Source organism: Pongo abelii, chromosome 6, assembly GCF_028885655.2.
Source record: "Pongo abelii isolate AG06213 chromosome 6, NHGRI_mPonAbe1-v2.0_pri, whole genome shotgun sequence".
In the NCBI taxonomy this organism is placed as follows: Eukaryota; Metazoa; Chordata; class Mammalia; order Primates; family Hominidae; genus Pongo; species Pongo abelii.
Genome location: NC_071991.2, coordinates 2,053,775 through 2,079,403, shown reverse-complemented (window position 1 = coordinate 2,079,403; position 25,629 = coordinate 2,053,775). Strand labels below are relative to the sequence as shown.

At 55.7% G+C, this 25,629-nt stretch overlaps 1 protein-coding gene across 34 annotated transcripts in view; it reads left to right on the top strand.

The window, feature by feature from the left end:
* The window catches only part of MAD1L1 (mitotic arrest deficient 1 like 1), a 414,737-nt gene that overhangs the window by 174,925 nt on the left and 214,183 nt on the right, over positions 1 to 25,629 (top strand). The gene's annotated exons all lie outside the window — the stretch shown is intronic.

Below are 25,629 nucleotides of genomic sequence, written 5' to 3'. Positions count from 1 at the left end.
CAGGCATGAGGCACCGCGCCCGGTCATTCCCCAGATTCTTACTGTGCATCTCCTGTGAGCCTGGCACATTTAGGTGCTGTGGAAAACAGCAGGGAGCTGCACAGCAGACTCGGAGCTCAAGAGCCCCTCTCTAGGTGGGGCAGGTGGCAGTCGCGTTGAGGCCGTGATCGCTGCTGTGAAGACAGTGAGGTGCTTTAGGGGTCCTGTGTCAGGGCGGGTGTGGGAAGCCTTTGAACAGGTGCCCCTGCTGAGCCCAGAAAGTCACTGCGGGGAGAGCCGTGTCCATCTGTCGTGCTAGACCGTGGTGGGGTTTGGTTTGTTGTAATGATAAGCCCGGAAAGTCACAACGGTCCCCCTGGGCTGCCCCTTAGAGCCACACCAACTCCTTGTCCTGGTTCTAGTGTTGAGTAGGACTTGTCCTTCAGCCCTCCGTGATAATGGGCGCTGGGTGGAAGCCCGTGGGAGCTCCATGGTGGGCCTTGGTTCGAGGTGAGCACCGCCCTCGCTCACATGGGTGTCTCCTGGGTCGCTTTGCAGATGGGTTGTGGAGCCAGCCTTGTACTTCCTTCCGCGTCTTTCCTGGATAGCCATTCTGTGTTTTCTTCCTCTGCCCCAGTGGGAGCCTAAATCTGGCTGTGTGCTCCTCCCCCCCTTAGGGTGTGAGATCTAGCCCTCTTCCCCTAGAGCAGAGCAGAGCAGAGGGCCTCCACCCCTCTCGCAGAAGAGCCTGCGCGAGCCCCATGCTGCCTCTGATCGCCATCTCCTCCGCTCCACACCCCTCTTTAGGTCTGAGGCTTCGTGATCAGCACGATTTCTCTTGCTCTTTCTTTTTTAATACTGAAAATTTTTGGTCTTAGGTAGCACTGAAGGGAGTATTTATAACACCCAATACCTGCTGTGTCATCTGGAAGGCATCATCCTCTGTGACCCTCCAGGGTTTTGTCTCAGACAGTCATGTTCCCTGTGGCGCCTGCCGAGGCGTCGGGGGGGTCAGCTCTGTGGCCCCGTGTTAGCCCAGTAAGTCGAGGCTTAAGAGTGGCATAGAGACTGCCCAGGCCATGCGGCCAGCCTTGATGCTAGATTTGTGGGTTTTTTTTTTTTTTGAGATGGAGTCTTGCCCTGTCACTCAGGCTGGAGTGCAGTGGCACGATCTTGGCTCACTGCAACCTCTGCCTCCTGGGTTCAAGCGATTCTCATGCCTCAGCCTCCTGAGTAGCTGGGATTACAGGCGCCTGCCACCACGTCCGGCTAACTTTTGTATTTTTAGTAGAGACGGGGTTTTGCCATATTGGCCAGGCTGGTCTCGAACTCCTGACCTCAAGTAATCCACCCACCTCAGCCTTCCAAAGTGCTGGGATTACAGCTGTGAGCCACTGTGCCTGGTCCTAGGTTTTTTTTTTTTTTTTAAGACAGGGTCTCTCCGTGTCACCCAGGCTGGAGTGCAGTAGTGTAGTCTCGGCTCACTGCAGCCTTGACATCGTAGGCTCCGGTGATTCTCCTGCCTCAGCCTCCCAAGTAGCTGGGACTTCAGGTGCCACCAGCATGCCCATCTAATTCTTTTGTGTTTTTGTAGAGACCGTGGAGATCTGAGTGTGACTTGGTAGCTCTGGGGTGTAGCCCGTGGTCCCCATGTCTCACCAGCTCCCTGGTGGTGCTCCTGTGCTGCTCTGGGCCAATTCTGTCAGGGGTGGCAGAGGCCTGGACCATGCCCTACGATGTGGGCCACAGGGGCCGGGTCACACAGCTGATGTGGATGCTGCTGACTGGCCCTAGGCCTGGCTCACCCCCACCTCCCTCTGAAGACCACTGCCCACCTGCTGTCGTCGCTGTCTGCCCCCAGAGGACACACATCCTGGTGTGTGCTCATTCACTTCCTGCTTTCTGTAAGGGTTTGTGGCGTGCCTCTGCCTGGCGCTGTTGCGGCACGCGCCACCTTGCTGTGCTGCCTGCCTAGTGCCTGGAGGGAGGCTTGGCCCCGCTTCCTGTCTCTGCTGCCCCCGCGCTTTGTGACAAGCTTCGCACTATGTACCTAAACACAGGACAGATGGAGTTTGGGCCCTGCCGTCGTCCCTGGGTCCCGGCCCCACTGCTCGGCTCCTCCTGCTGTTGTGACCCATGCAGCCCGTCTTCTCTCCTGGGCTTTATTCTCTGGGGATGTCCAAGGAGCAGCCCTGAGTACCGCATGTGCTCCCCGCTCTCCCATCACTGCGAGGGCACGGCCCAGCCGAGCGCAGCTCAAGTTCAGCTTCAGACCCTGCTTTGTTCTTACTTAAAGCACATCCCTCCACATACACCTGGATTGGTGGGAAGCCTGCAGGAGGGGCCCTGAGATGCTGGCCAGCCCGGCTTCCAGGGTAGTGTTTGCTCTGCTCAGTGAGATGGCCTCTTCCCTCCACAGATAAGCAGGGTTCTCTCGGCTTTGGAATTTAACTTCCAGGTGTTAATATATCGCCCTTTCACATTACCTTTCTAGACTGACATTTCTATTATATCCACTTAGGAAAGAACGTCTGCTTTGTTATGGGACAATGCCATTTGCACAGTTATTAGAAAGCCAACCTTGTCACAGACACTGCTGCATTCTCCCTCCGAGAGGGAGCTGGACCTGGCTGTGGCAGAAAAAAATCCCAGGGAGAAACGCAATTTTAGGAAATACAGTGAAATCAAAACAAAATGCCTTTTATCTGTCTCCACTGTGAAGATGATGATTAAGATTGGGTTGTGGGAACGTGGACCGCCTCCACCAGCCCGAGCCCTCCACGTGCGCCCGACCACCCTCTCTGCCTCAGGTGCACGGAGTTTGGAGGCTGTGTTCCACTGGATTCAGGTCACCCCATCTTTTCTCTTGGCTCTTTGAAAACACCACAGTCCTGCCCCCACCCGCCCATGGGTGGGACTTTCTGGACAGTTCCAGGTGAGGCTGTGGAATTCCTGGCCCTTTCAGGGAGATTTGAGGCGATGGCCACACCACTGCGTTGGGGGAGGTGGGCTGGGAGCAGCAGCGCTCATGGGCTCTGGCCCTGGTGGGTGTGCCCGTCTGTGGGCACCCGGGTGCAGCCCTGACACCTCCCGCCCTGCCTCCCCATGCAGAAGGGTGCTGGTGGCAGGTGCGTCATCAGAAACCCCGATGAGGACGTTTCTGGATGGTGCTCCCGAGACAAGGCTGTCTCCTCGGGTCTCCATGTTGCGGGTGGCTAGAATAGGGTGCCCCTGGAGCACTGTGGAAGCCAGGTCTGCTTTCTTTTTTGAGGAGTCATGGCCCGCATCCACTTAATGGTGGTAAATCACACTTGGAGAGCTTGCTCACAGGAGCCTACTGAAACCTGCAGCCCAGAATGCAGGGCCTGGGTTACAGGCTCCTTGGCTTCACCCAGGGGCTGTCCCCGGCCCCACACCCTGTTGGCCTGGGCACCCCCATAACCCATGTCCCCAGGCCCTGGCTGGAACGTGCTGTGCAGGGAAGATGGGCCCCACCTCTGCAGCCTCCTCTGCTTCCCCGTTGCTTTCCTGCCGCCCGCCAGGGCTTTGGGGCCTTCACACAGCTTCTCTCCTTCCCGGAACCCGGATCATCCCTGGCGTCCAGCTCATAGCATCGAGGCAGGCCCTTTTCTCACTTGTTCACCAGCAGCTGGCAGAGTTCCTTGCATAGCAGGTACTCAGTAAATGCCTGGTGAATATTGGACTCCTTCACCTACAGGAGGTGCTGAGGCCTTTGGAGTGGCCAGGGAGCAGCTCTCCTGCCTCTGCCTCACCTGCCCTGTTCTCTGCCCCTGCCCGGAGGACTCTTGGTCCCAGCCTCACCCTCCGCATGGGCCTCCTCAGCACCACCTGCACGGGGCCTGCGACGCTGTCCCCAGCTGCCTCCAAACTCACCGGCTTTCAGGAAGGGCGTGCTGCCAGGTAGCAGATACCGAGGCTTCTGCTTCTGATGCCTGAGCTAATGTCAGCAATGTGGAAAAGGGTGTTACTTGCTTTTAACTTTCCCAACAGTCAAAGTCGCAAGAAATGTAGCTGTCAGTGGCAGAGCAGGAAGGAGGGCAGTGGCTGTGAGCAGGTGCCAGGGCAGGGATGGCTCGGCCTTCAGACGCAGGCACTGGAGGCGGCACCCACCCCTTTCCTCCTCCCACATGTCCTGCTGGGGACATGTGGCTTCCTATCTCCCCATGGTCCCGGAGGTCCAGTGCCTCCCTCCCCCATGCTCCAGGCTGGGGCCCCAGCTCCCTCCCGGTTCCTCCGTCTGTTCCTGGCAGCAGTCTGTGGCGCCAGGGCCATGCCCATGCCAGCTGCCGTAGCTGCGTTCCAGCTGTTTGCTCCAGGTTTGTTTTGATGGTGTACCCCTTTATAAAAACTGTGGAATTTGCACACTGATATGTGCGTATTTGTTTAAAAAGGATATGTATGACCTGTGGCCAATAATGAATATGCCCGTTTATTTGTAAGATTAAGGACTTATAAACGTAAGTAGGGTTTCCACTGTATCCCTAGGCCCCAGGGAACTTTCAGGTGCCCCCCTCTGGGCACCGTGCCTGGGCCCCAGTGAGTGTCCAGCCCCCTTCCTGCCTGCTGTGCCTGGGCCCCAGTGAGCTGTCCGGTGCCCTCCTGGGCGCTGTTGCTTGCTGTCTGTTGGGCGTTGTGTCTGTGTGGTCTTCCTGAGGCTGTTACCAGCTGTGGTGGTGGCAGGCCTGGGGCTCCCACCATGCCGCTGCCTGTGCTCTGTTGCTCACGTGAAGGGGCCAGAGAAGCCTGTTGGCATATGGAGTCACGCCATGGCCGGCTGTGGTGGGGCTGTGGCTGTGCACGTGGCGAGGACGATAGGGTTCTGCCCTTGTCCGTGGTCACCCTGCTCCTGCTCTCGCTTCTCTGAGGCCAGCCCCTCCTCTCTGATGTGTGTGGATCGTGGATCTCGGCCTGCCGGGGCTTCCTTTGTGGCGTGCAGGAGGTGCACAGGTGTTGACTCTGCATGAATGGTTGTCTTTCCGCCTGGCTGTTTCCCTGCCTGACACCCCTGTAAACATCCATTCCCAACACACTTCCTAGAGGATGCTTGCCCTTGGAGTACTCCTAACAAAAGGCTTCCCAGTGAAATCAGTTTGTGACATCCCATGTGGTATAGCCTGACACGGCACCTGCTGCTCAGCTTGTCCATGGCTCTGAGAAGCCCTACAGGGGCCCCAGGCAGCTGGTGGGGGATGGGATTGGGGGGTGGACAGCAAGGTGACCCGGTGGGCGCAGGGCAGCTGCTGGGAGTGGGGGGTGGACAGCAAGGTGACCCAGCAGACACAGGGCAGCTGGTGGGGGTTGAGGGAGGTGGGGGACGGCAAGGTGACCTGGCGAGCACAGGGCAGCTGGTGGGGGGGGTAGGGGGTGGGCAGCAAGGTGACACAGCAGGGGCAGGGCAGCTGGTTGGGGGGGTGGGGGAGGTGGGAGACAGCGAGGTGACCCGGCAGGCACAGGGCAGCGGGTGGGGGAGGTGGGGGACAGCGAGGTGACCTGGCGGGCACAGGGCAGCTGGTGGGGGGGATGGGGAGGTGGGAGACAGCGAGGTGACCCGGTGGGCACAGGGCAGCTGGTTGGGGAGGTGGGGGACAGCGAGGTGACCCGGCGGGCGCAGGGAAGGCCCAGTCTTCATGTGCGGTTTCAATGTCTCGTTCCTGGGCTTTTCTGCATGAAGTGTGAGTTTCTAACATGCCACGTTGAAGCGTCTCGGATCTTGCCTGCTGAGCCACATGGCTCTTTCTGAAGGCCAAGGTCAGCACCCGCCTCGCCACCACTCCATCCAGACCCTAGGAGCCCCTTCTGTCCTGTAGGCACCATGTGGGTTATGGATGAGAAACCCAGAGTGTCCTGCTAGGAGAGAGGCTGGGGAATTCCCAGTCCCCCTCGGCTTTGGAAGTTTATAACAGACAGACCGAGGCTTAGAGAGGAGCCCAGGCCAGGCCTCATCCAGCCGGCACAGGAGGCTTCGGCCCAGCCTCAGGGGACACAGGCAGGGCCTGCAGGGTGTCTGGGAAGGGCTAGAGGGACCAGGTCCGGAACCTTCTCCTGCCTACCCAGGCTCGCTTTGGCCTGACATTGTCCTTGTTTGTGCTTTAAAATCCCCTCTCCTGTTTGGTAGAGAAACATTCTCTCTTTAAATTCAATTTCGAAGAAATCCAAATCTTTGAATAACCTTGATCTTGAAAGGAAGTTAGCTGCCGGTGAAAATTGATGGTCATGCTTAAAGGCATGGTTTCCTGCCAAGGAAGCCTCTTGAGTCTTTCCACTAAAAATAGCCGCAGCGTACTGGTGGTGGTGTCTGAACTGTCTCCAGGCCCCTCCTGGAGACATTCAGAGATGTTAAAGGTGACAGCCAGCGTCACCTGGCCATTCCGCACAGGTGTGTCTGCTCCTGGCCTGTGAGGCACAGGCGGGTGGGCCTGCTGACGGCCGAGCAGCCCTTGGGGGTACTGGGCTGCTCGCTCAGCGGCCTCTGCTGCTTCAGTTGTCCTTGGTGTCACGGCACGCCCAAGCCTTGGAAGTTCCTGCACCACAGTCTGGGCGGGTGCCTGGGTCCCTGCGTCCATGGTCCTGGGACAGGTCCCTGACCTCAGTGAGAAGGTGTGAAGTCTCTGGACTTTCTCCAGGTCAGTGATAGGCCACCGTTGGCTCGTGGTCTCCATGGTTCTGTGGGTGCTTCAAGGGAGCTGCCAGAAAGGTCAAGCCGCAGCCTGACACCAGCCAGAGTGGAGGCAGCCCAGGGACCCCCTGGCTCACCACCCTCAGCCTGGTGCTTCCTTCTGCCCGTGTGGGTGTGGACATGGGTCTGAGGCGCTTGCCGGGGGATTCCCTGCTTCCAGCAGGTGCGTGAGGTTCCCTCCTGGTCTCTGGTTTCTGGTCTGGCCTCATACCTGGCTTAGCTCTCGTAGGAGTGCAACAGGTGGAAGGGGCGGTGGTGTCTGCAGACGTTGGGTGAGGTGCCCTGTGAACCTGTGGTCTGGTGCCTGCAGACATTGGGTGAGGTTCCCTATGAACGTGTGGTCTGCTGCCCGCAGACGTTGGGTGAGGTTCTCTATGAACGTGTGGTCTGCTGCCCGCAGACGTTGGGTGAGGTGCCCCGTGAACGTGTGGTCTGGTGCCCGCAGACGTTGGGTGAGGTGCCCGGTGAACGTGTGGTCTGGTGCCCGCAGACGTTGGGTGAGGTGCCCGGTGAACGTGTGGTCTAGTGCCCGCAGACGTTGGGTGAGGTGCCCGGTGAACGTGTGGTCTGGTGCCCGCAGACGTTGGGTGAGGTGCCCGGTGAACGTGTGGTCTGGTGCCCTCAGACGTTGGGTGAGGTTCCCGGTGAACGTGTGGTCTGGTGCCCGCAGACGTTGGGTGAGGTACCCGGTGAACGTGTGGTCTGGTGCCCGCAGACGTTGGGTGAGGTTCCCGGTGAACGTGTGGTCTGGTGCCCGCAGACGTTGGGTGAGGTGCCCTGTGAACGTGTGGTCTGGTGCCCGCAGACGTTGGGTGAGGTTCCCGGTGAACGTGTGGTCTGGTGCCCGCAGACGTTGGGTGAGGTACCTGGTGAACGTGTGGTCTGGTGCCCGCAGACGTTGGGTGAGGTGCCCTGTGAACGTGTGGTCTGGTGCCCGCAGACATTGGGTGCGGTGCCCTGGGAATTGCAGTGCTCGATGGTCCTCCTGGACACTGGTGCTGATGAAGCGAGTCTGGCCACCCACGCTAGGCAGTGCCCAGTGCCCCTTGGGTGGCTGCTGCCCTCCAGCAAGACATGGGGATGCTGCTGGACCCAGGTGTCTGTGAGGTCCAGGCACAGACCTTGCTTCTGCAGGAGGCCCCTAGGAGGACCATGTGAGTCCTTCCTCCTACCGCCTCTTTGAAATTCTGTGTGTTTTTAAACTAAACTTGAGTGCCATCAGAAGGCCCGTGAGCTGGTGAGCTGCCCCGAGCTTTTTGCCACCCCTGGTGGGCATGAGCCACCTACTGAGTCGGCTTGGAGTCAGCAGAGGCGATGGAGTGGAGGCCCCCACTGTGCAGGGAGAGGGTCTGACCCTGAGCGGGGCACTGGGAAGGGAGGTGATGGCCTGGGGCCAGCCCTGCTGGAATTCCTCTCTTCTAGGGAGAGGAAGCCTGGGAGTTGGAATCAGAAAACCCCAGTTAGAACCTGAACTCTGTCACTCTCTCACTTGTGCCTGGCGCCAGCTCCCTTTACCTCTCTTCGCCTTTGCTTCCTCTCTGGAAGAATGAAGCACGCACGCCTCACCCCATCTGCACGCGGAGCCGATTCACAGATTACATGAGGGAATGCTTTGAAAATATTTTTAAATTGTAATGTTCAAATAGATGTATGAGGTAGTTCATCATCAACTCACTCAACAAACATATGGTTAGTTCTATTCTAAGGTGATGTGTGTTCCTAAAAGTCACCCTGCTATGCAAAATCGCGTTGAAAACAAGATGGGACCCTGATAAAAATGGCAGCGTGGTTGACACGGTCAGTGTCTGGACACAGGCAAGTGTGACAATCGGCACAGCTCTTTACCTCGAGAAGGCCTGGCGCTGGTCTAGGGAAGTGGGAGTGGCGGCTTGCGAGTCACTGTGGAGTGGGGAGAGCACCCGAAGCTGGAGGGGTGTGGCACGGGGGCTCAGCCAGGCTCGGGAGGCTCCCAGCACAGCTCTGTTCAGCTGAGTGCAGTTTTCTGAGTCCATCTTGGAGGAGGTTCTTCACAGAGGGGCGGAGGGGGACTTTTTGGCCATCACTCAACATCCTATGGGACAGCCCCTGCCTGGCTGACCCACCTGCCTGCCCTGTGCCAGGCCTTATGCAGTGTGGTTGATACTTATTACCTAACAAATCCTATGTTAAATACCTGGCACGGGACCTGGAGTGAGTGGGCATTCGATGTATAGCGGTCACTGCTGGCATTCATCAGAGTAACTTCTCATTTCATTAACATCCCTCTAATAATCTCACTTAAAAATCACTTAGAGTACTCTGAGCTCGGATTTGGAAATCCCATGTTTGTGTGACAGGAATTTGTCGTTGGATGAGATGAAGGAACTTGCCCGGCTGAACAGGTAGGATTCCCAGCCCGGGTAGCTGCTCATTCTCCTCGAGTCCCTCTACACCCACCCCGCACCCCGACTGGGGTGCTGGAGCATGGTGTCTGAGAGCACGCGTGTGCATCAGTGTGCACATGTGTGCACGTGGGTGTTCATGAACACACCTGTGTCAGTGCTCAGTGTGCATGCGTGCACACATGAGCATTACCGTGTGCGTGTCTGTGCTGCATGAGCTCTGTGTAGGAGCTGTGTGTGCATATCTGTGTTGAGTGCTGTGTATGTGTATGTCCATACGTGTGTACTTGTGTGCGCATGTATGTTGTGCTGTGTGAGTTGTGTGTGCACATGTGATCATGTGCATGTGCACATGTGTTTTGTGAACTGTGCATGTGAGCATGAGTGTGCATGTATCTGTACTGGTGAGCTGTGCACACGTGAGTGCACGTGTGAGAGTGCATGTGTCTGCGGAGGCAGCTCTCTGTGCGCATGTGAGTGTGCCTGTGCTGTGTGAGCTCTGTGTGTGCATGTGTCTGAGCATGCACATGTGTGGTGTGAGTGCTGTGTGTGCACATGTGTGTGCATCTGTGCCTGCCATTCTGGAACACCAGTTCTTTTATGCATTTTGGCTTCTTTTCCCACGAGACCCTCATGGAACATTAAGCCCAGCAGACAAGGCCAGCCCCAACCACTGTGATAGTTATTAAACAGCAATAAAGCAGGATCTGTATTTACAGACCCAGAGTGTGCTCAGACTGGGAGGTATTAAACATCATCCATCATCAAATGGAAAACAGTCAGATGCAGGGAGTGGAGAATGGAGTTAATATTCTTTTGGTTAACTTCACCCATAAAGAGCTAAACTGCCCCCAATAAAACACCAAGGGGAGGAGGGGAGGTTCTTCCAGATGGAAGCAATCATCAGCAAGGTCTGCAGACAGGCCCCCAGGGTTTCCTCATGCTGGTGGGTTTTCTGCAGCTGCGGCTCAGAGCAAGCGGCGTCTCAGGATCCCTTTCCACAGTTCTCGTTGCCTGCTTTGCCTTAGGTCAGCTCATCGGCAGCCCTGGGGAGCTGGGGTGAACGGAGGAGAAACATTGACTTGTAGAACCTGAGAATCTGGGAAGGGAGGGCCTTAGCCGAAGACTGCCCAGGAGGGTGGCACGCAGTAAACAGTTCAACCCGGGAGTTCAACCTGGGAGCTGGCATTGGGGCACAGATGTGTACGCTGGTGGCCATTCATTACTGATCCTCCAGTTTCCTCTTTGTCGTCTGTGAGTGGGTGCACTCAACCCAGGGGGTATTGTGTGTGCAGCGTGTGGTGCAGAGGTAGCACCTGGGACAGGGGTCCGGGCACTGTGCGTGTGGGCACGGGGAGCGCTGCTCCTCCTCCTCGGAGCCGAGGCTCCTGTCTGAGCAAGGTCTAGCCCTCCACCTAGGAGCTTACAGAATCTTCAGTGGGGACAGAGGGTCTGGAAAGGACCCGCCTCTTTTCCCACCCTTGGTTGAATGTGGCCCCTTGAGCACAGGCCGGCAGCGCTCACCCCTTTCCTACACTAAGCCGTCATCACGGCTTAGTGTAGGGCAGGCAGGTGAGGCGGGGTTTGTGTCGCTTCTGATCTGGAAGGGGTTTAGCAGCTGAGGAGATGATCACCATGCACAGAGTTCAGTCTCCAGAAAAATAAGAGAATTTGCACAGTTCTTGAACTTCACCCTTCCAAAGTTTTCAACTTTTTTAGACTAGAAATTTTAAGTGAGCTTCTGTGTGTCTAAATCATTTCATGGGCAGTGCCCCAGCCAGAGCCTGTCTGGAGGGGAGGGTTGGGTGGGCATGGGCTCCGGGCCTGGGAGGAGGAGGACAACATGGGTTTCCTAGCTCGCTGGCCGGCCCTGAGGTTGTGGGGGCCTTTGGTGGCTGAAAGGGGTCTTGTATTTCTGTGCACATTGAAAGGCGATCTTACCGGCCTGCGCTGCCTTCCAGCTGAGGACAAGGACATAGGGTGCCTATGAGTGCAGGCCTGGAAAGGGAGGGGCCTCTCCACTGCAGGGAGGGCGGGGCTTCAGCCCATCCTGGGCGCGGGGCCTCCACTCTACAGGGAGGGCAGGACTTCAGCCCACCTGGGGCGCGGGTCCTGCGCCGCCACCCGCATCCCAGGAGAGGCACTGATTGCAGGGCTCCGCCTGGGGCTTACATGGGACCCTCCTTGACTCCCTAGAGGCAGCCGAGGTGGCCACTGCAGCACTCAGCTGGCCTTCCTCAGGAAGTTCTTCCCTTACAGGGCCTCCACTACTGCCTATGTCATGGGCCGGCCCTCAGGGAGCAGGGCTGTGGCGGCCTGTGGTGCAGGGGACGTGTGCCATGTGTCCTAGGGATGATGGCTCAGCTCCATGAGGGGCCCTCAGCAGAGCGTTTGGATTTAAGGACTACTTGGGGCTCACCATGTGCTTCGAGGCTTAGGGAAGGCCTGGGACAGGCCCTGAAGTGCTGTCTGGCTGAGGCTGGGCTCCTCAGGTGAGAAATTGGCTCCCATCTCCTGCTCCCCTCCCCTTCCTTCAAGGAATCCCGTTAGACTTTTCACTTTGCTCCACGGCCTCCAAATCCCACTAAGCGACTGTTGCTTTTCCAGGGCGTCCTCAGGTGCTATACTAAGCTTTAATAAAGGGCTTTATCCACAGCTTCAGGAAAGTCTCTAAATAAATTAGATCCACTGGTTAGCCTCCAACGGTGATTTTTATTAACCTCTGGTTAAAGAAATATTGCTGGTTACAGAAGCACAATTTATTTCTGTGTAAGCCAGGCTGGTGTGACCCTGCGGGCTCCTGAGAGAGATGGCGCTATGTACACGCAGAGTGCTGGGCTGGCCATGAGAGGCACCCGGCGGCCTGAGGGCTGGGAGTCACTCTCACAGGGACACAGGGACTCTCACAGGGACATGGACTCACAGGGACACGGGGTACTCTCATAGGGACATGGGGTACTCACAGGGGCACAGACTCTCATAGGGACATGGGGACTCTCATGGGGACACGGACATGGGGACTCTCACAGGGATATGGGGGCTCCCACAGGGACACGGGGGCTCTCACAGGGACATGGGGAACTCACAGGGACACGGGGGACTCACAGGGACACAGGGGACTCTCATGGGATGCGGGGGCTCTCACGGGGATGTGGGGAATCTCACAGGGACACAGGGACATGGGGGCTCTCACAGGGACACGGGACTCAGGGACACAGGGGACTCTGACGGGGATACGGGGACTCACGGGGACGCGGGGGCTCTCACAGGGACGTGGGGGACTCACGGGGACATGGGGTACTCGGGGACACACGGGCTCTCATGGGGGACATGGGACTCACAGGGACGAGGGGGACTCTCACGGGGACGCGGGTGCTCTCGGGGACGCAGGGACTCTCATGGGGACCCTCACGGGGACACGGGGACGCTCACAGGGATTCACAGCCACCGAGACACGGGCTGGGGCAGAGAGGGGAGTGGAGGCCGGGTGGGAGGCTGGAGCCTTTCATGTCCTTTCTGGCCCCCGGTGGCAGCAGCTCCCTTGCTGAATGGCTTCACCCTGGGAGGTGATCAGAGGCTGGGGCTTGCCATCAGGGCGTCCTGGCTCAGATCGTGCCTCTGCAGCTGTGTGGCTTGGGCGTGTGGCTCCCTTCAGAGCCTCTGCTTCCTCTCTGAAGTGCAGTGAATGGTCGCTGCTGCTCATCAGAGTGGGGAGGTGACAGGCCTGGCCTGGGGCTCCCCTGTCTACACTACTGGCAGCTCCTGAGAGGATGTCCACGCCCTGGGGGACTACGCCACACTGATGGCCTACATTTCTTGGGGTCTGTCTCACTGATCTGGGACCCCAGTTCCAGTTCTTTTCATCTTCACTGAATCCCACAAAGCTGAGCGGGAAACACGTGGGCTGTGCTGAGTCGCCCTTGCTGTACAGGAAGAGAAACCGAGGCTGGAGCAGCGGAGAGGCTTGTGTGGTCGATCGCCTGGGGACTTCATGTGTACTCAGGACCCAGACCTCCCGGCCGCACCCCCGTGCTGCTTCTGTGCCCTGCTGAACCATTTGGGAAATTGTGTTATCATCTCATACATGCTGCGGGCTCCTCTGGGATTCACTGCTGCCGTTTCTAAAGCACTGTTCCCAGTGTGTTCACAGCATCCCCACCTTCTTCCACGTGCGCCAGGCAGCTTCTCTTTGGCCTCTCACACCTGAGATGCTTTGTGGCAGGAGCATCCTCTCAGGAGCCTGGGTGCATGAGTTCAAATCCTGGTCCCAGGTGCTGGCTGTGTGGAACCCAGCCGAGGTCATTCATCTGTGTCTCAGTTTCGTTGCTGGAGAGAGCAGAGATTGTCCCAGCGCGTCCTCACAGTGTTGTTGGCGGACTGAACAAGTTGGGAGGAATGAGCAAGAGTGACCGTTGGACCAGGGCCTGTAGTAGCCGCCTCTGTCCTGTGAGCATTCGCTACGATTTTTATTCCAGACCGTTGGCTGCTCCCCTTCCTGCGGCGCATGGTGGCCGCCAGCTCTGGGCGGCTCGTCCTCCCGTGCTGCTGTCTCCCCTCCCCTCTCCATCAGGCCTTTGCTGTGGTTGCTGGACCATTGCCGTGCCGCCGTCCACTGCGTGTGCTCCCTTGACGGGATGGGCACCCAGCTGTGCTTGCATCGTGTCCGAGCCCGCGGCCGCCACCCACACCCTGTTCCTGCACGGTGAGGTCTGCCATGTTCCAGGGGCAGGCTTTGCCCGGTCCTCCCTGGCCCTGTTCAGTAGCTCTGGGCCCAGCTTATGTCTATGTTGGGCAGTGCAGGGTGTTGGGAGGAGAGAACAGGCAGAGGCCCCTGCCTCAGGGCTCCGTGGGGCCTGGCAAGAGGCCTGGGGTGGTGCTGCTCCCACCCTGGAGAAAAAGGCTGGCACTCCGCAGGGCTGTTTGTGGTGGGAAACAGGTGCTCAGCCAGTCTGGACCCCCAGCGCCCCCAGGCCCTCCCCATGCCTCCACTCTGCAGGGCACCCATAGCCTCCAGAGAACAGTCATGACCCAGAGTCCTTGTAGGCACGGTATCCGGGCATCACGTTCCCAAGCCCGCCCATTCTGGCCACCTCCATCCCGCAGGACGTGCCAGGTCGTGCCGAGGTCCTCCTGAGGAGTGCAGGACTGTCAGAACAGATTGCAGCATGGATTTTCGGAGGATTAAAGTTAATTAAAGGGCTCTTCCTTGCTTTCATGTCCTTGTGTCTGCCAGCTATTTACATGCTAATGCTGCCCTGCCACCGAGGATGAGGGGTGTCTGCTGCACCGCACTGTCAGGAGGGAACTACCGGAGAAGGAGGGGAGGGCGGTGTTATGTATTACCCTGTGCCCCTCCGATGGGACAGGGGCGTGGATGCAGACACGTTAGAAACTCAGCGGCAGGGTCGTTTTCTTGTGTTTCCTGAAGTGTCTATGTGGCTGTCTTGGATGTTCTCCATTCAGGCCCCACCTTACACTGCATAACTGAATGCATTATGCATGGAAATATCTTCGCATAAGCAATTTTATAAATAGATTGTGGAGAGTAGGGTCTGAAGTTTCTAAGTGCAGGGCTGTGTTTTCCGGAAGCCCATCCTTCTTGGCGAAGGTGACTTTCAGCTTCGCGGGGTCGACCTGTGGCAGCGTCCTCTGGCCCTCAGCAGCACTGTCTTGATGTGGACGTGGATGTGTGTGTGTGTAAAGGCTCCTCAGGTGTGTTAGTCCGTTCTTGTGTCTCTATAAAGGAATCCCTGAGGCTGGGTCATTCTGCAGACTGTACAGGAAGCACAGCGCCGGCATCTGCTTCTGCTGAGGCCCCAGGAAGCTTCTGATCATGGCAGAAGGCGAAGGAGGAGCAGGCGCGTCACATGGCAAGAGCAGGAGCAAGAGAGACACTCGAGGTTCCAGACTCTTTTCAACAACACTCCTCACCCAGGGGATGGCTCTGGGCCATTCGTGAGGGATCTGCCCTCATAATCCAACACCTCCCACCAGGCCCCACCTCCACCTTTGGGAAACATTTTTCAACCCGAGATTTGGAGGGAGCAGACATCCAAACCATATCACCAAGTATTTGTTGAATGAATAAATGAACGTTGATACCATAATTGGATGTATTTTAGCTGCAGAGTCTAAACGCCAGGGTTCTGGGGTGGCTGGAGTGTGAAAAGGTAGGTGGTGGCAGTTAGGAATGCCGTGTGCGTGCCCTGTGCCTGTGTGTGCCCATGTGTGTGTCTATGCGTGTGTCCGTGTGCCTGTGTGTCTGCGCGTGTGTCCGTGTGCCTGTGTGTCTGCGCGTGTGCCTGTGTGTCTGCGTGTGCGTGTGTCTGTGTACGTGTGTACGTGCACCTGTGTGTGCGTCTGTGTCCATGTGCGTGTGCATGTGTATGTGTGTCTGTACGTGTGTGCGCGTCTGTGTGCATGTGTGTGAACATGTGCATGTGTGGATGTGCGTGTGTATGTGTGTACGTATGTGTGTGCATGCGTCTGTGTGCCTGTGTGGCTGTGTGCATGTCTGTGTGCATGTGTGTGTCTGTATATATGTGTCTATCTGAGTCTTTCTTGGATGGTCCCTTGTTGCTTTCCCAGGGAGCTAGTTCTCTCTGGCCTTGACTGGGTAGGATGCAGGGTCTGCTCGCCTCTCTGGAACAGAGCAGGAGTTGCTGCGGGGAGCTGGGTGCAGCGTGGCCAGGCCAAAGCAGGCACCTGAGTGAGTTTTGCGTTCAGTATCCCTCTGCCACTGTGGGCCGCCATGGCGAGAGTTGACATTTTTGCAGCGTAGAAGTGAGGCCGTCTTGTGGAGTTTCCCACTCTCCTCGAGCAAAGAGAGGGTTCGTGACCTGTCACTTGATGGTATGCCTTCAAAGCTCTTCCTCATCTGGTTTAATTCAACTCATGTTGAGTGTCACTTGTGACCCATGTCAAAGGTATACGCAGCTGGATGTAAGTTAAAGTGGAGAAAACAGATTTTATTCAGTTGCTGCTGACAGCGGGGGACAGAGCTGAGCTCCTTTCAGGTTTGTGTAGATGTGACCGGGCATTTTAAAGGGAGTGTGGGGAGCAGGTGCCCAAATGGAGTCAGGGAAGTGAAAAATTACAGAAAGCAGCAAGAGGGTTGGGTAGCATAAATGTGATGAGCTGACTCTGCTACAAGCTGGCAGGTTGGGGCTGGCAGGGATGGGCTCCTGCTCCCCTTCCCCAGCCCCAGACTGGGAGACAGGCCTGTTTTCCTGATGATTACGTTCCAAAGGGTTGGCTCTCGGTCCTTGAGAAGGACATCCCAGAGCTGTAGGAGGTGCGGGCATGTGTGTCTCCAAGGGACTGAGGAAGGATTCACAGTTGTCAGCTCGGATTTTCCGAAGTAACTGTGCTAGGAAGGGGAGGCAGGGCAGGGGCCTGTTGTCAGGTATGGTAGAACCAAGGGCAAATCCTCCTGACAGCCCTGAGCTTTTTCCGACAGGAACTCTGGGGGTGCTGTAGCTCAGGCTTCGGGAAGTCCTGCTGTGGCGGGCGGTGTCTCAGTGCAGGGAGCCCTGGTGTGCTGAGAGCTCTTCTGCGGTTCTCAGCAGCCAACGGTGAGAGAGACACGTGATTGTGAAGCCAGGCTTGTCAGGGCAGCCCCTATGACAGCACACATCACATAGAAGGTTCTAAATCAGCATTGGCTGAATGAGCGATTCTAAAGAGCAGCCAACACCTCTGTTTGCAGGAAGATGGAGTTGACACATTTTCTTTGATCGTTGTGTTAAGTATAACGAAGAGCCCTGGACGTTATCTATGGAATGAGCATAGTGAGCCTCTGCAGGATGGAGGCCAGGGGCCTTGGGCCTCGGAACAACCCGGCGGGGAGCTGCCCAGGTTTCCTCGTCTGCCTCTTCCGTCCCAGACTTGGAGCTAAGGAAGCACATCCCCAAAATGCCGACGCTCCCCAGCAAAGGACTAGGGAAACAGCAGCTGGGAAGACAGAAAATGTAGTTAATGCCTAGCAATAATGGAAAGAAAAACTTAATGGATATAAGGTCAGCAGCAGAATGGAGGCGACAGGAGCGCGTTTGTGAACTCAGAGATGGACCAATAGGAACTGCCCATCTGCCCATTCTGAACAGCAGAGAGAATACAATGGAATAAAATGAGCAAAATTCCTGGCACCGATGGGACCTGGGAATACGATGGAATACAAGGAACAAAGTCCCCGGTGCCGGTGGGGCCACAACACAAGATGCCCAGCAATGCAGTCGTGGGGATCTGGGAGGGTCTGGAGGAGCTGGGACGGAGCCACAGAGGCAAGGCAGCGTCTTTGAGACTCATCCAGCCTCTTCGCTGTTCTGTGGGTCTACTCAGGTTGTCTGTGTTTTTCTTGAGTCAGTTTTGGTAGCTTTTGTCTTTTTAGGAGTTTGTTCATTTCTCCTCCGTTATTAATTTTTGGCATGCAGCTGTTCGTAGTATTCCTTTACAGTCTTTATCTCTGGAAGGTCAGCTGTGGTGTGTCTTTCACTCCCAACTGCAGTGATCTGCACCCTCTTTCTTGTTTCCTTGGTTGGCCCAGCTAAAAGTTTCTGTCAATTCTGTTGCTCTTCTCACAGAACCAACTTTAGGCTTGACCGATTTCTTTTATTGTTTTTGTGTTCTTTATTTCACTTATTTTTGCTCTAATCTTTATTATTTCATTCCTTCTGCTTGGGTCAACTGAAGTCGGACTCTATCAAAATTAAAATTTTTGCCCTGTGAAAGATCCTGTGAAGAGATGAAAAGACAAGGTAGAGATAGAGAGGAAATATTTGCAAGCTTCATATCTGACAAAGACGATTTGTTATTTGTAGTAGATGAGCAAACTCTCAAAACTCAGTAATAGAAAAACAAAACAGACACACCTAATTAGCAAATGAGCAAAAGATGTAGACAGACATTTTTTACCAAAGAACATATACAGACGACAGTTAAGCCCGTGAAAAGATGTTCAACATCATTAGTCATGAGGCAAATGCAAGTTAAAACCACAGTGAGGTGTCACTGCACACCTGTCGAAGTTTAGAAACGGACACCATCAAATGCCAGTCAGCGTGTAGAGAAACTCCATCTCTGGTGCCTTGCTGATGGGAGAGTGACAGGGTGCAGCCACTCTGGAACCAGCTCGAGGGTTTCTTAAAAACTGCACTGCAGCTCCCATATGACCAGCAGTCGCATTCCTGGGTGTCGATTCCAGTGAAATAAAACTGAGGTTCGGACAAAAACCGACAGAGGACTCTTCCTAGCAGCTTTTGCATAATGGCCAAAAACTGGAAAGAATTCTGATGTCCTTTGGTGGTGATGGTTAAACAATGGTAGTGCCTCCATCACACAGAGTGTTACTCAGGACTAAGAAGGAATTAACTGTGGATGAACATACTTGAATAGATCTCCAGGGAGTTTAGCAGAGCGAAGAGCCCAGTCCCTGAAGGTTGTGTGCTGCATGATCCCATTTGTATGACGTTATTAAAAGGCTGAAGTGATAGACAGCCCGTGGATGGCCACTGTGAGTTACGGAGACGCACAGGCGGAATCGTGGCTGTGAAGGGACAACCCGAGGGGTTTTTGTGGTGATAAAATGTTCTGTATCTTGACTATATCATTGTCAGCATACGGGTTGTGATACTGTGCCGTAGGTTTGCAAGATGTTGCTATTGGGAGGAACTGGATAAATGCTACTTGTGATCTCTGTATTATTTTTATAGCTCCAAGTGAAGCTGTAATTGGATCAAAATAAAAAGCTTAGATCAGGTGCAGTAGCTGATGCCTGGAATCCCAGCACTTTGAGAGGTCGAGGCGGGCGGATCACTTGAGGTCAGGAGTTCGAGACCATCCTGGCCAGCATGGTGAAACCCTGTCTCTACTAAAAATACAAAAAATTAGTGAGGCGTGGTGGCACACGCTTGTAATCCCGGCTACTTGGGAGGCTGAGGCGGGAGAATTGCTTGAACCCAGAAGGTGGAGGTTGCAGTGAGCCAAGAACCTGCCACTGTGTTCCTTCCTGGGTGACAGAATGAGTGAGACTGTGTCTCAAAAAAAAAAAAAAAAAAAAAAAAAAAAAAAGTCATCAGCTTCATTATCTCCTAACAAGAGCATCAGCTTGTCTTCTGAAACTTTGAAGGCAGGGGTCGACTTCTCCTCTGTAACTGTAAAAGCCCTAGACGGCGTCTTCCAGCAGAAGGCTGTTTTATGCGCACTGCAAATCTGGTGTTTAGTGTGGCCACCTTCACTGGTGCTCTTAGCTGGATCTTCTGGAGAACTTGCTGCAGCTTCTCCGTCAGCACTTGCGGCTTCACCTTGCACTTTTATGTGATGGGGACTGCCTCTTAACGTAAACCTCACGAACCCACCTCTGCTAGCTTCAGGCTTGAATTCTGCAGCTTCCCCACCTCTCTCAGCCTCGTAGAACTTGCTCTGACTTAAGGGAATGTTGGGGCTGGTTTGATCTATCCAGACCACTCAGACTTCTCCGTATCAGCAATAAGACAGTTTCACTTTCTTATTGTTGGTGTGTTCAGTGGAGCAGCACTTTTAATTTCCTCCAAGAACTTTCCCTTTGCATTCGCAACTTGGCAAGCTGTTTGGCACAAGCTGGCTTTCGGCTTATCTTTGCTTTTGGCACGCCTTCCTCACTAAGCTTAATCCTTTCTAGCTTTTGGTTTAAAGGAGAGACATGCGACTCTTCCTTTCTCTTGAATGCTTAGAGGCTGTTGTAGGGTTATTAATTGGCCTGATTTTAATACTGTTGTGTCGCCCAGGGAATAGAGAGGCCCAAGGAGAGGGAGGGAGGGAGATGGCTTGTCAGTGAAGCAGCCAGACACACGCAGCGTTGGTCGGTGAAGCTTTTGCCGTCTGAGGAGCATAGTGTGTGGCGCCCCAGAATCAATGACAACAGTAAGATCGGAGACCACCGATCACAGACCACAACAGATATAACAGTGATACGATGTTGGAAATACTATGAGGACATGGCGCCCCGGAATCAATGACAACAGTAAGATCGGAGACCACCGATCACAGACCACAACAGATATAACAGTGATACGATGTTGGAAATACTGTGAGGACATGGCGCCCCGGAATCAATGACAACAGTAAGATCGGAGACCACCCATTACAGACCACAACAGATATAATAGTGATAAAATGTCTGAAACACCGTAAGGATTACCAGATGTGACAGAGCCGTGTAGGGAGCACATGCTGTTGGGAACATGGTCCCAACAGCCTCGCCGAAGGCAGGACGGCCACAAACCTTCCATTTGTAAGAAGCACAGTATCTGTGTAGTCTGGGAGAGCAAGGCGTGCCTGGGTCCGTGCTGGCTCCTTATTGTGGCCAGCACACTGTACTCATGTAAGATGTTAACAGTGGGGCACCTGGGTGTGGAATATGTGAAAAGTCTCTACCATCTTCTCCATTCTTCTAAATCTAAACCTGTTCTAAAAAAAAAAAAAAAAAAGAGAGTCTATTAAGAAGACAAAGAAGGAGCCGCAATTTCCACCTGGCAGAAGGCATTGGAGCCGGTGAGATGTGATGTGTACCCGGGCCTGATCCACGTTTGCTGCATGGCTGGACACCTTGTTGGTTGCGGGGAAGCTCGTGCTGTGGGAGGAGCTGTGGGAAGAGCGTGTGGCAGGTGGAGCACGACTCCTATGCGTGGGTGGGCGCGCGGAAGCTCGTGCTGTGGGAGGAGCTGTGGGAAGAGCGTGTGGCAGGTGGAGCACGACTCCTACGCGTGGGTGGGCGCGTGGAAGCTCGTGCTGTGGGGGGAGCTGTGGGAGGAGCGTGCGGCAGGTGGAGCACGACTCCCACGCGTGGGTGGGTGTGCGGAAGCTCGTGCTGTGGGGGGAGCTGTGGGAGGAGGGTGCGGCAGGTGGAGCACGACTCCCACGCGTGGGTGGGTGTGCGGAAGCTCGTGCTGTGGGGGGAGCTGTGGGAGGAGGGTGCGGCAGGTGGAGCACGACTCCCACGCGTGGGTGGGTGTGCGGAAGCTCGTGCTGTGGGGGGAGCTGTGGGAGGAGGGTGCGGCAGGTGGAGCACGACTCCCACGCGTGGGTGGGTGTGCGGAAGCTCGTGCTGTGGGGGGAGCTGTGGGAGGAGCGTGCGGCAGGTGGAGCACGACTCCCACGCGTCGGTGGGTGTGCGGAAGCTCGTGCTGTGGGGGGAGCTGTGGGAGGAGCGTGCGGCAGGTGGAGCACGACTCCTACGCGTGGGTGGGTGTGCGGAAGCTCGTGCTGTGGGGTAGCTGTGGGAGGAGTGTTCAGGAGGCGGCGCGTGGGTCGTGCGCATTGGTGGGTGTGAGTGGCGTTGGTGGGATCTAGCTGACCACCTCCCACCTGGTTGGTCTCCATCTGTAAACAGCCTAGTTCTTAGGGTTCTAGGTACCCAGTGTCATTTCCGACACCTGCTTGGGCTCCCTGTACTGCCAGGGCTGTTGAGTCCTTACAGCACCTCCGATCAGGAGCCCTGGCCTTGGGGAGGTGAGACGGGCACATGTCTGGGTTGCTGGGTTGCTTTTAGGGGTAAGCTCTTCCTTCTGTCTTCTGTTTAAAAGAGGGCCCACAGTGGATTCAGGCCTTTGATTTACCAATGCCTGGAGCTGTGGGGAGTGCTCTCCAGTGACAGCCTGGGCTTCCGTGGGATTTAATTTTGATATATTGGCCTTTGTGTGTAGGAAGAGCCCAAACTCACAACTGGATGGATTGTCCTTCTCAGACTAGACACTTCATCCAGAGAGGACTCTGAGCCAACCCTAAGGGATTCGGGCTGGAGCTCCAGTTCCCTGCAGGGAGGTGGCGCAGGAACGCATCGTCCTCCCCTGTCCCGACTTGTCATCGCTCCTGCGCTGGTGCCTGGGAGCCTGGATCCTGGCTCTGTCCCGACTTGTCAGCGCTTCCGTGCTCATGCCTGGGAGCCTGGACCCCAGCTCTGTCCCGACTTGTCAGCGCTCCCGTGCTCATGCCTGGGAGCCTGGACCTTGGCTCTGTTGCGACTTGTCAGCGCTCCTGCGCTGGTGCCTGGGAGCCTGGACCCCGGCTCTGTCCCGACTTGTCAGCGCTCCCGCGCTAATGCCTGGGAGCCTGGACCCCGGCTCTGTCCCGACTTGTCAGCGCTCCCGTGCTCATGCCTGGGAGCCTGGACCCTGGCTCTGTCCCGACTTGTCAGCGCTCCTGCGCTCATGCCTGGGAGCCTGGACTCAGGCTCACATTTCTCAGCATGTCCTTGGTCTGTGTGTGGTCTGCGTGTCCCTGGGGTTGTTTGTGGGGTCATGTGGCCCCTCTGGGCTGCCTGGTTTCCTGTTTTCTCCCACATCGTGTCTGGCGTTTCTTCACTCAGAAATGAGGCATCTGTTGTTGGCTTCCCTGTGGAGTTTGTGTCCCTCCCTGAGCTCCCGGCTCTGTGGGGCCAGCCCCAGTGTGGACTTGGGGCCCCCTGTGCTGCTGGGCCTCAGGTTTGGGTCTGCGGAGTAGATGGGTGTGAGTTCTGTTACCACTGGACTCTTGAAACATGCAGCCCTCTTTGACTATAACACTGGACATGTGCAAACTTGGGGACTGATCAAAAAGTATGAAGAGGCCATTGAAAAAGACCTTGACTCCTGCACCCAGAGGTAGCACCAAGAACATGGCGTGCATTTCATCTCCACGTCTCCCTTCTCCTCCCGTTTCCTCCCCTGTTCATTCATTCAGCCAATCTATCAGCCAACCAGTAAGCACTCACGGACACCCACATGTGCAGGTGCCACGGGGGCAGCCGAGTGTGGGGACTGCTGTGGCAGAGCTGGCAGCCTTGTGTGCTTCCTGCACTTGTCACATTTTATTGCAGCCAGTGCCTGTGCCATTAAACATTCCTTGAAAATAAAATCTTTTTTGGCTGTACGATGTTTCTTTGTATAGACATACCAAAAGTAAACTCTTGGCCGGGCGCAGTGGCTCACGCCTGTAATCCTAGCACTTTGGGAGGCTGAGGCAGGTGGATTGCCTGAGCTCAGGAGTTCCGACCAGCCTAGGCAACACGGTGAAACCCCGTCTCTACTGAAATACAAAAAATTAGCTGGGTGTGGTGGCATGTGCCTGTAGTCCCACCTACTCAGGAGGCTGAGGCAGGAGAAGCGCTTGAACCCAGGAGGCAGAGGTTGCTGTGAGCCGAGATCACACCATTGCACTCTAGCCTGGGCGACAGCAAGACTCCATCTCCAAAAAAAAAAAGGAAACTCTTTATTGGAAATGTAGCTTTGTTTTTAATTTTTTCATTATTATTGCTAATGTGTGCAACATCCTTGGACTCAGCTCTTTCCCATATCTGATCCATTTATTATTTATTTATTTGTTTAGACACAGGGTCTTGCTCTGTCGCCCAGGCTGGAATGTGGTGGCACCATCTTGACTCACTGCAGTCTTGAACTCCAGGGCTCAATGTATCCTCCTGCGTGAGCCTCCCCAGTAGCTGGGACTATAGGTGCATGCCGCCACACTTGGCTAATTTAAACAACATTTTTTTTTAGAGATGGGGTCTCACTATGTTGCCCAGGCTGGTCTCAGGTGATTCTCCCGCCTCGGCCTCCCACAGTGCTGGGATTGCAGGTGTGAGCCACCGCAGTCTGATTACTTTTTAGGCAAGTGTTACTTAGTGGAAGGGTGTGAACACCTTCGTGACCCTTGGCCAGTGTTGCTGACTCATTTTCCAGAAGCGCCCGTGGCCGCTGTCCCAGCAGACGTGGTGTGCAGCCCTCACGGCCTCACTTGTGCTGGGTGTTAGCATTTTACTTCTTGTCACTCCAGGTGAGGAACGGGTCTTAATGAATTTTGTGTTTGTCAATTACGTTTCTTCTGTTGATTGTCTGTTGATTTTTCCCAGTTTTCTATTACCATGTTAGTGATTTTCCTATTGATTTGTAAAAGGTTTTCATGTATTTGTGGCATGTTTTCTCCAGTTTGTCTTTTACCTTTTGTGTTTTTAAGTGGCGTTTTGGGACCCGCGGAGATGTTGGTGTGGCGAAGCGTGCTGGTCTTTCTCTGTCATTCCTTCCACTGCTTGGGTGCCCACAGCCTTTCAGGGCCTTGCTCCATGGAATATTCATCTGGTTTCCTTTAGTTCTAGTGCAGTGAAGCAGGTGAGGGCAGGGGTGACCGGGTCATCTGGGCTCATTCAAACTGGGGCTCCGCACCCATGAGTTCTGTGCCCCCGGGGTGCGTTAGTCACATCTGCAGCACCCGGGCTGTCTCTGTGAGAATGGGATGATTGAAGGGCCCACCTCCTGGCCAGCACAGGGCCTGGCACATGGTGCCTGGCTGGCGAGTGTATGAGTGGGGTGCTGAGCTGGGAGCGTGAACTCTCGGAGTTCTGTGTCTGTTTCTTGTGGCCAGTCAGTGGCAGCGTCAGCTGGGTGTCCTCAGCCCGCGCTGCTGTACCCCAAGAAGGCGGTAGACGCGTGATAACAGTGGGCTGGGGGCGTCTTCTCAGCTGGTGCCCGCTCTGCATCCTTCTGCAGGGGCGCCTTGCCCTCCTGCCCCGTGCACACTCTCCCTGTGTGCGGAGTGGGTCTTCCTTCCTGGTGTGGGGCTTCCTGAGTGCCCTGCCTGGCCTCGCCTGTTCTTACAATGCTCACGTCTGCCTCCCTCTCCAGGCTGAGTTCTGGGAGAGCAGGGCGGCGCCACCCACCTCACCACTTGCTAGGAGCTGGCCTGACCCTGGTGGGAGCCCACAGCCCTGAGCACGAACTCAAAATGCCAGAAGCAGCACAGGGTCCCTCGAGCCTGGTGGGAGGTACTTCCTGTTGTTGAATCCTCTTCATGCTGATTTCTGGCCCCACTCAGCCCAGCACAGCTCTGAAGGAGACAAAGGCAAGGCCAGCTCTCCCCAGCTGAGATGAGCTTTATTTGAGGAAGGACCCTGACGTCAGAGCTGTTTGGATAATGGCCTGCCCCTGACCATGGATGTGCCCTGAATCTTTTCAGGACTGGTGGGATCACTGCTGCCTGGGGTCTTTAGGTAGCTATTAGAGCCCAGGGCTGGGTAAGCGCTTTACCACCTGCCCGTTAGCATGATGGCCAAGAGCCCAGGCTCGGCTTCACGGAGGCTGGAGACCTGGGGCGTGTGCCTTCACCTGGAGCCTCATCCTCATCTGAAAGGGAGGGGAGGACTCCAGCCTGCCTCAGTAGGTGGTTCCGAGGAGAGACCTGGGGTGCGCGCCTTCACCTGGAGCCTCGTCCTCATCTGAAAGGGAGGGAGGACTCCAGCCTGCCTCAGAGGTGGTTCCGAGGACTGATCGGCTGATAGTTTCACTCATTCATTTTTTAATTGAACACACAGTTCCTGAGCACATGTTCTGTTCCAGGCATTGGGCAGGGACTGGGGCTGGGCGTCCTGCATGAATGAGGCATCAGGGAGCTGATGCGTGGAAACTCCTTGGCACAAGGCCCAGAGTGTGCCCGGCACCCTGGGCACTGGCTGCCTGCCTGTTACCCGTCGGTGGAGAAAGCCACCTAGACTTTGCAGCATTGTAAGGTTTTTGAACTGTAGAAGACCAAGTCCATCTAATTCCCTGTTTTGCTGATAGGAACGCT